The sequence below is a fragment of the Lontra canadensis genome, unplaced genomic scaffold (genome assembly GCF_010015895.1).
Source record: "Lontra canadensis isolate GAN:19392208 unplaced genomic scaffold, GSC_riverotter_1.0 scaffold18, whole genome shotgun sequence".
NCBI classification, from domain to species: Eukaryota; Metazoa; Chordata; class Mammalia; order Carnivora; family Mustelidae; genus Lontra; species Lontra canadensis.
Window position 1 is genome coordinate 12,954,508 of NW_022631012.1, and position 9,416 is coordinate 12,963,923.

Here is a 9,416-nt window from a genome sequence, read left to right on the forward strand (position 1 = left end):
AGCAGGAAATAAATCTCTGATGTAAAAGCTTCCCTTCCTGTACCAGGAGTTAGACATCCTCACCACCAAAGATAGGGAAGTTAGAGCTGAGAAAACTATCCAAGCAAACCTTGTAACTTCCTCACTAATTTACTGCCCCAAGCCCAAACTAATTTCTCTTGTCAATTTTTCACAAATTTATTATTTGTCTAAAAGTTATAAAAGATACCTGCTTGGGAGGCACCTGGGTGGCTCAGTTGGTTAAGCCTTTGACTCTTTTTTAAAGATTTTATTTATTTATTTGAGAAAGAGAGAATCAGAGATAGCGACAGAGAGCATGAGTAGGGAGGAGAGGAAGAAGCAGGGAGCCTGCTCAGCAGGGAGCCCCAAGAGGGGCTCGATCCCAGGACCCTGGCATCATGACCTGAGCTGAAGGCAGATGCTTAACTGACTGAGCCACCCAGGTGTCGCTAAGCCTCTGACTCTTGAATTCAGGTCAGGTCGCGATCTCAAGGTCATTGGATAGAGTGGTAAGAGGGCAGAGATTTGTCCTCCAGGACTCTGAGCCCCAGGCCCTCTCTAGCTTTTCCTCGTCTTCTAACTCCTCCACACCCTCTGTCTCTGTTTCCTGGGTGAATGTGTTTAAGGGCTTTCTTTCCTTTCGCCTTCACATCTTGCACATTTTAGAACGAAAACACGCAAAAATACAATTCCTATACGTTGTACCTTTACCTGGATTATCTCTTAATTTGCCCCACAGTGCGGGGGTTGGGGGAGAATTATTCACCCACCTTACAGATGAGGAAACGGACACTCAAACACTCAAACAGATACATAGATTCAAACTCAATCCTGTTGGACCAAACATGAGGATTTTTCTCCTCTAACACACTAGTCTCCCTTCCCTAGGGAATTTGAAACGACCAGTGTGGACAGAAGAGCCATACATTTAAGCAGATGGTCATTGTCTATACATTAAAACACAACCACGGTTCTCAAGGTGACTTACCTGAGAACTAACTGGGGAAGCTGAAAAAAATACCTAATCTTCAGACCCCAACTTTGGAATTCCAACCTGAGCAGATTTTTTTTTTTTAATTTCTTTTTATTTATTTATTTTTATTTTTTATAAACATATATTTTTATCCCCAGGGGTACAGGTCTGTGAATTGCCAGGTTTACACACTTCACAGCACTCACCATAGCACATACCCTCCCCAATGTCCATAGCCCCACCCCCCTTCTCCCAACCCCCCTCCCCCCAGCAACCCTCAGTTTGTTTTGTGAGATTAAGAGTCACTTATGGTTTGTCTCCCTCCCAATGCTATCTTGTTTCATTTACTCTTCTCCTACCCCCTTAACCCCCCATGTTGCATCTCCTCTCCCTCATATCAGGGAGATCATATGATAGTTGTCTTTCTCCGATTGACTTATTTTGCTAAGCACGATACCCTCTAGTTCCATCCACGTCGTCACAAATGGCAAGATTTCATTTCTTTTGATGGCTGCATAGTATTCCATTGTGTATATATACCACATCTTCTTTATCCATTCGTCTGTTGATGGACATCTAGGTTCTTTCCATAGTTTGGCTATTGTAGACATTGCTGCTATAAACATTCGGCTGCACGTGCCCCTTCGGATCACTACGTTTGTATCTTTAGGGTAAATACCCAGCAGTGCAATTGCTGGGTCATAGGGTAGTTCTATTTTCAACATTTTGAGGAACCTCCATGCTGTTTTCCAGAGTGGTTGCACCAGCTTGCATTCCCACCAACAGTGTAGGAGGGTTCCCCTTTCTCCACATCCTCGCCAGCATCTGTCATTTCCTGACTTGTTAATTTTAGCCATTCTGACTGGTGTGAGGTGGTATCTCATTGTGGTTTTGATTTGTATTTCCCTGATGCCAAGTGATGTGGAGCACTTTTTCATTTGTCTGTTGGCCATCTGGATGTCTTCTTTGCAGAAATGTCTGTTCATGTCTTCTGCCCATTTCTTGATTGGATTATTTGTTCTTTGGGCCAACTTGAGCAGAATTTTAAGAGATAGACCAGATGGGACACTTATGAGCAGCGCCTTGGCCTTCAACAGTTGTCAGCACGTATTTGCTGCCATCGTGACATGAGTTGACATCTCTAGGATGGCTATGAATTATTAGACATATTGTACAGATAAGCAAACAGTTCGGTGTCATTGAGCTCATAAATGGAAGGACCAGCGCACAAACCCAGGAAGGTCTCACTTAGGAGGCCCGTTTCCCCATCTGCACCCAGGCCCAGCCCGGCCGAAACAGACGAGTTGCTGGAGGCGGCAGGAGGGCTGTTCTGAGAGTGAACGGAGGGCTCTCAAGGCTTCTACTTGGGTCGTTTGTAAAGTATGGCTCCTAGGCTCTTTCTAAAGAAGGAAGATGAATAATTCACAAGGGAAATGTGAACCTCAAGCTTGTTAAACTCTTTTTGTAATCTGCAAGATCATTATTAATTCCTTTGCTTTAACCAGTTTCTTACTTCCATCTTGAGACTCCTATATCTGAGGATTTGTGTCAAAATGAATGACGTCCGCAGTCCTTTGTGCTAGGGGAACTGGCCGACTTGTATCTATTCATCCACTAAAAGCAAGTTGGGATCTGTACATCTCCCTGAGAAAGCCTGGAAGGTTTAAACCTTCCAACCACCCGTGGCACACCCTTCGCATTGATCTAGACTTGCATCAGAGGACTTTGTCCAAGACAAACACTCTGCACAAAACAAAAATCCCAGAACATGCTTATTCTTTTGATGGTTGTTTCCTTATTAAGTCAAGCATACCTGACCCACAGGCCAGGTGGTCTGGTTTGCAGATTTGATTGGACTCCTCTTCGCCCTTCTTTGACTCTGGCAGCCAGCCTTGGCTCCAGCCCTACTCCTTTTAGGGAGTGGGAAGAGAAAAGAAAAGAGATGGCATTCCAATCAGTCCATTTCATTCCCTCCTGAGCTTGCAGGGAGAGACTCAATTAGTTATCTAAAAGTTTTTCTGTTTTTTTTTTTAATTAACATATAATGTATTCTTTGCTTCAGGGGTACAGGTCTGTGAATCATCAGTCTCACACAATTCACAGCAGTCTTTTGATTTTTATTTCGATAGTGAGTTGATTAGACAGAGAGTCATGGACAGAAGAGTTTAGAGTCACTGATCTGAATTCATATATTCTATAATATGCTGGTTGCCAATCCCTGCTTCCTCTACTTTCAGAAAGAAACTGCTGCAGACAAAAACACACACCACGGAGGGCGCCTGGGTGGCTCAGTGGGTTAAGCCTCTGACTTCGGCTCAGGTCATGATCTCAGGGTCCTGGGATCGAGCCCCACATCGGGCTCTCTGCTCAGTGGGGAGCCTGCTTCCCTCTCTCTCTCTGCCTGCCTCTCTGCCTACTTGTGATCTCTGTCAAATAAATAAATAAAATCTAAAAAAAAAAAAAAAAGAACACATACCACTGATCTAGAAAGGAGGAAACTGAGGCCATGATTGGGCTGTGATGCCAATACCAATGTCACCAACCTAATTTCTTCCATATTTCTTGGAGGCCTGGGAATAAACAAGGTGAGAATCCTCCGTGTTCTGGCTTCACTATATGCTCATACCTGAGAAATGGAGCACCTCAAAGCCTACAGACAAGTGCCAAGAGTCATTTTAAAAATTGTTTTATATAGTAAAATGTATATAACATAAACCTTACCAGTCTGACCATTTTTCAGTGACGTTAAGTACATTTGCACGCCTACACAGCTATTACCACACTCCAAGAGCCACACTTTTAATGTTATAACAACATATCCATTAGGCACAATGCAATTTCCTGTATTTTTTTTAAAGAATTATTTTTTTATTTGAGAGGGAGAGAGAGAGAGAGCGTGGGTGGAGGAGGAGAGAATCTTCAAGCAGATCCCCGCCGAGCATGGAGCCCGATGTGGGGCTCGATCTTGCAACCCTAAGATCATGACCTGAGCCAAAGCCGAGTCAGATGCTTAACAGACTGAGCCACCCAGGTGCCCCAATGCAGTTTCCTTTAAACTTAAACTCAGATTTCTCTTTATTTAAAGTGTTTTTCTTAGTTTATGTCATTTGACCCTTGTCTATAACCACACTTCCCTAGTCTAAGGCTGGAAGGGCAGGTGTTACCAAAACATTTAGGAAACCAGAGCTCAGACAGTTACAGTGACTGGGTGAGGCACACAGCTACCACAGCTATAACCAGCACCAGTGACTGCTTCTTTAAAAAAAAGATGGGTGGACTATTCTCTGAAACAAGTATTTTCTCTATTTTAAAAGAAGTCACTCCTCATTTTCTGCAAAGGACATTCATTTTACATGTTCTCCACATAGAAGAATTTCAAGCATGTCTATGATAGTAATAATTACAAAGCATTCATTAAAAATAAGGAATGATTTTTTTTTCCTGCAAAACTGTTAGGAAAAATGATAATATACACACCCTCAGTAGGGCGGCAGGTACACAGGCACTGGCAAGCCCCAGGGGAGATGGCTAAGAAGGCAAAATGTGTACTTGGTGTCTTTCCCACACAGGACACTGTTTCTTCTCCCAGAGTGTCCTCTCAGGCTCACAGTCCATATCCCATTCCTACCAAATCCTGCTCTCAATAGACATTCAACTAAAATGACAACTCACCTGCATATTAGAAGGGTTAATGCAGTTTCTTATCCACCTTTCTTGAGATATTCTATACAAAGCCAAAAGTGAACATATATTTGCCTTAACTTAATTTCAGTGCAAATGATTTGCATATTTGTATAAAGATGTGCGTTCTACAGTTTTTTCATCTAACTCCATCCTGGAGCTCTTTCCACATCAGTACCTATGAACCATTTCAATCCTTTATCTGTGCTTCTGGGCTAGAGTTTAGCACCGTGTGGGATAACACGCAGTTAAATCCGAGTCTCTGTGAGCCCATTTGGGCTCCTTAGCACAACAGTGCTGAAGAGTAAAAATGCTGTGTGGACCCTGAGCCTGACCTTGGGAGTCAATAGCTGTTTGATTCCCTCATAGTCAGTGACAGTTGGTTAGTGAGCAAAAGGGCCAAATTTTAGAAATGGGTCCTCCGCCACCAAGGTTGGGCATGTTATGAACTCTCCGAATTAGAATTTTTATTTTCTCTAAAGCTGTTCGGAAGGAGATTAAATGAGAGAGTCCTGGTGATAGTCATTCCAAATAACATGTTAGAAGTGTCGATAGAATTCATATTCACTCTTGGTTAAGCAAGCATTGATTAAATGCTCGGTAATTGTTTGGGCGCCTGGGTGGCTCAGTTGGTTGAGCGACTGGCTTCGGCTCAGGTCATGATCCCAGACTTCCAGGATCCGCATCGGGCTCCCAGCTCCTTGGGGAGTCTGTTTCTCCCTCTGACCTTCTCCTCTCTCATGCTCTCTCTCCCTCATTCTCTCTCAAATAAATAAAATCTTTTTAAAAAATTTCTTAAATGCTCAGTAATTGTTCATTGTTTCACAAAATAAAAAGAAAAGGTCATGAGTAGGCATAGAAGTTAAGTTATAAAGTTAACTCTTTTTGACTTGCCATATTGGTTTGCAGACTTCCAATTTCTGAGAGAATGAGTCATCTCTCACCTGATACAACATAGAGGGGACCAGAATATGCCATCCCAAAATATGCCAGTTGGGCACAAAGATTTTTTTTGAGCTAGAGGCAAATAAGAAGCTTTCTGGAGCATCCTTTATCTGACTAAAAGTAGAAACTTCCGAGAAATTAGAACTTCCATAAATCCCTCTCTCAGGGAATTTTTATGGCCATGAGAAAGAAGGAAAGTTGGCACCAGCTTAGTTTGCCCCAGATACTTACCTTCCTACAGTCTGCTGCTCTTGGAAGCCTTCACTTCTGTACATATAGTTCTTTGCAAAGATTTTACAAAAGCCCTGGTTTCAACCACCCTTTTGAGTTACCAATCACTGAGCTTTCTCCTACTTGATGTGCTCTCCTGCATTTATAAACTGTTTTTCTTCTCTTGTTCATCTGTCTTTTGTTGGTCTAGTTTTCCGGGCCCCAGACAGAGAACCTAGTAGGGTAGAGGGAAAAAGTTTCCCCTTCTCTACAGTGTCAACAATCATCCCACCGACAGAGCAGAGGAGAGGCAAAGTATCACGGCCAGGCCTGTTGTCTCTCCATCTTGTTTCTTTCTTTTATGCAAGGGCAGTAAATGAAATTTTCCTGGTGATTCAGACTTTCATCTAAATATCCATAGGTAAGGACAGCTGTATCCCCAAATACTAGAGGATATGCTAGACATAGCCTCATAGTAATAATAAAAGACAGTGTATTAGTTATGTCTTCTATTTTGCATTTTTGATGCTTTAGCAGTTTGAGGTTGGCTGATCCTGGAGAGACTACCCCTCCCAGAATTAGTTAATTCCCAGAGAAAGCTTGCCTGTGAGCATGTCTTTCATACGCAAATCAACTAATCCAAAGTCCATATCCCCCAGTCACTTCTTTTATGAGACCTCTTACTCCAGGCCACTATTCCTCTGCCCAAGTCACTGGAGGCCAGGTACCAGATGACCGGGGACAGCCCCTACATCCTGAAGGGACAACCCCTACATCCAGCCCTACATCCCCTTTCAGTTCACTGAGATTATGCAAACTAACCCACGGGAAGCCTGATTGGCCTGTCTTACCCACTCCTTCCTATAAAAGCTCTTGCCCACATTTTCCCCTCACTCCCTCTACCTCCCCAGCAGGCTGGTGCTTTCCTATGTGGACCTGCATTGTATGCCCCTCCTCCTGGGATCTGTGAATATAAACTCCTTCCTCAAGACAGTCATTTCCACGTCTGCTTGTCTTCCCATACCTGACTAAAACAAATCCCAGGTGCCCTTACCACAGACAGCCACACTGGTTTAACATTTTCAACCCCACTCTGTATAGTCTACAGGAGCAGAAGATGAAGTTCCTTGAAAAAGAATCATGGCAGAAGTTGTGAAAATTAATAAAAGGAAACCTCGTGTAGAATGGAGTCAGGAGGCTGGAAGGGAAGTGCTCTCAGCCCTGCCACTCGTTGTCGGAGGCAAATCCTACAGGAAGAGAAAGATTTTATACATGGGTACTACAATATTATCCCAGCAGGATGAAGGAAGGATTTCCTCTTCCCCCAGCAACAGCCCAGCCAATGGGAGACTGTCACACTCAGCCAATGAGAAGTCATACTCTGAACTCCCAAGTTACTGCAATGGATTTTCTGTTGAAACTGTCCTTCCTAACTCCTCTCCCTTCTTTCTTCTATGAAAGAGTGGTCCTCTCCTTTGTTCTGTGAACTTGCCTATGGTTTTGTCACAGCTTTGCTTGTTCTAGATTGCAACTCTCTGCTATTCCCAAATAAACTCATCTTTTGTTGGTAAAATAACTGGCAGTTTTGCTTTTAAGGTTAACAAAGGACAACTGAGATGTGGGTAAAAGGGGTCCAGTGGAAGAGAAAGGACTTGCACTTGTCCACAGTGTCCTAGTGAGGAGGGAGATGGGGGAAAATACTTAGTGTAAAGTTAATGTGATATTGTGATTTACAATAAATATATGGTTTGGTCTTCATTCAGTGTTCCTGGCTCACAACTCCCAAAACTCCCAAAACATAAGAGCAATAAGAGCTTATTTTGTTATAATATTTGGGCCTTTGTTCTGAAATTACTTCAGAGCCATGAAGGTGAAAGGGTTGTCTTGTTACTCATAACAAGCCCCTTTCCACCACAACTGAGTTTATGTTAATCAGGTGACTTTTGGAAATCCCCTAAGGGATTTCCCCTAAGGAAACTTTCCTTATACGAGGATGGGGTTGCTGGTTGCCAGGGGATCCAACCATGAATACAAGGTTGGAATTTTGAGCGCCATCTCTTGACCTGTGAGGAGGGGAAGGAGGCTAGAGTTTGGATCAATCACCAATGGTCAATGATCTAATCATGTATACCTATGTAATGGAGCCTCCTTAAAAACCGAAAGTACGGGGCGCCTGGGTGGCTCAGTGGGTTAAGCCTCTGCCTTCGGCTCAGGTCATGATCTCAGGGTCCTGGGATTGAGTCCCGCATCAGGCTCTCTGCTCAGCAGGGAGCCTGCTTCCCTCTCTCTCTCTGCCTGCCTCTCTGTCTATTTGTGATCTCTGTCAAATAAATAAATAAAATCTTAAAAAAAAAAAAAAAGGACAGGGTTAAGATAGCTGTCAGGTTGGTAACCAGAATTGTATTCATATGCCAGGCCCCAAACTCCGCAGAGACAGAAGTGCTGGTGTTTAGGACCCTTCTGGACCTCACCCTGTGTATCTCTATATCTGGCTGTTCATTTATTTCCTTTAATATCCTATGTAATAAACTGGCAATCTAGTGAGCAAAAATGTTTCTCTGAGGTTCATAAGCTGCTCTAATATGTCAGTTGAACCTAAAGAAGGGATTATAGGAACTTCCAGTTTATAACCAGTCAGAAGCACAGATAACAACCAGAACTTGCTATCGGCATCTGAAGTGGGGGGTGGAAGGAGCAGTCTTGTGGAACTGAACCCTCTTAACCTGTGGGATCTGACTGTATCTCCAGGTAGATAGTGTCAGAATTGAGTTAAATTTGTGGGACATCCAGTCAGTATCCACAGAAAGTTGAGTTAATGGCTTGGTGGTGTGGAGAAACACACACACACACACACACATACACAACAGAGTTAGGGAACTGTCCACAAACTACCCTTACTTCTGACACTAATTGCTAGTTGAGAGGGTTCCCCAAAACACCCTCAGTTTTGATCATTGAAAGCTGTTATACTCGTGGTTGTGTTATTACATGGTTGTGGTTGTGTGTATCTTATAGAAGATACAGATTAAAACTGACCAAGGGAACAGATAGATGGGGCAGAGTCCAGAAAGATTCCAAAAACGGAGCTTCCAGTTGTCCCTTCCCTATGGAGTCACAGAGAGCATTAAATCCTCTCAGCAATGAGGTACAACAATATACACTGAGTACGGCCAATGAAGGAAGCTTATCTGAGCCTTGATGTCCAGAGTCTTGACTGGGGATCTGTGGCCATCAGTCTCCAGTCCTTCTGAGAAGTTGAACCGGTACCCAGAGCCCCTACCATAAATCACATTTTTAAACTTTCTGGCTTAGTTCAAGTCCCCTAGGCAACACCCCAGCGGCCAAAGACAAAGGCCAGCCCTCTCTTTGGGCAAAGTTCAACTCTTTATTACATACTTACGTTGATCAGGGTGCTTGAAAGAAAATAAGATTGTGCCTCACTCCCCAGCAGGACGCTTGATGAATCACAGAATCTCAGAGGACCATTATAGTAAGTCCACTGAAGTGCACTGCTCTGAGGAAGTTGCTGGGAAACCCCCTCTTGCAATTCCTGGTTTGGGGGGGAATGTGAACGTGAAGACTGGTGCCTGAATCCCATTTGGAACAC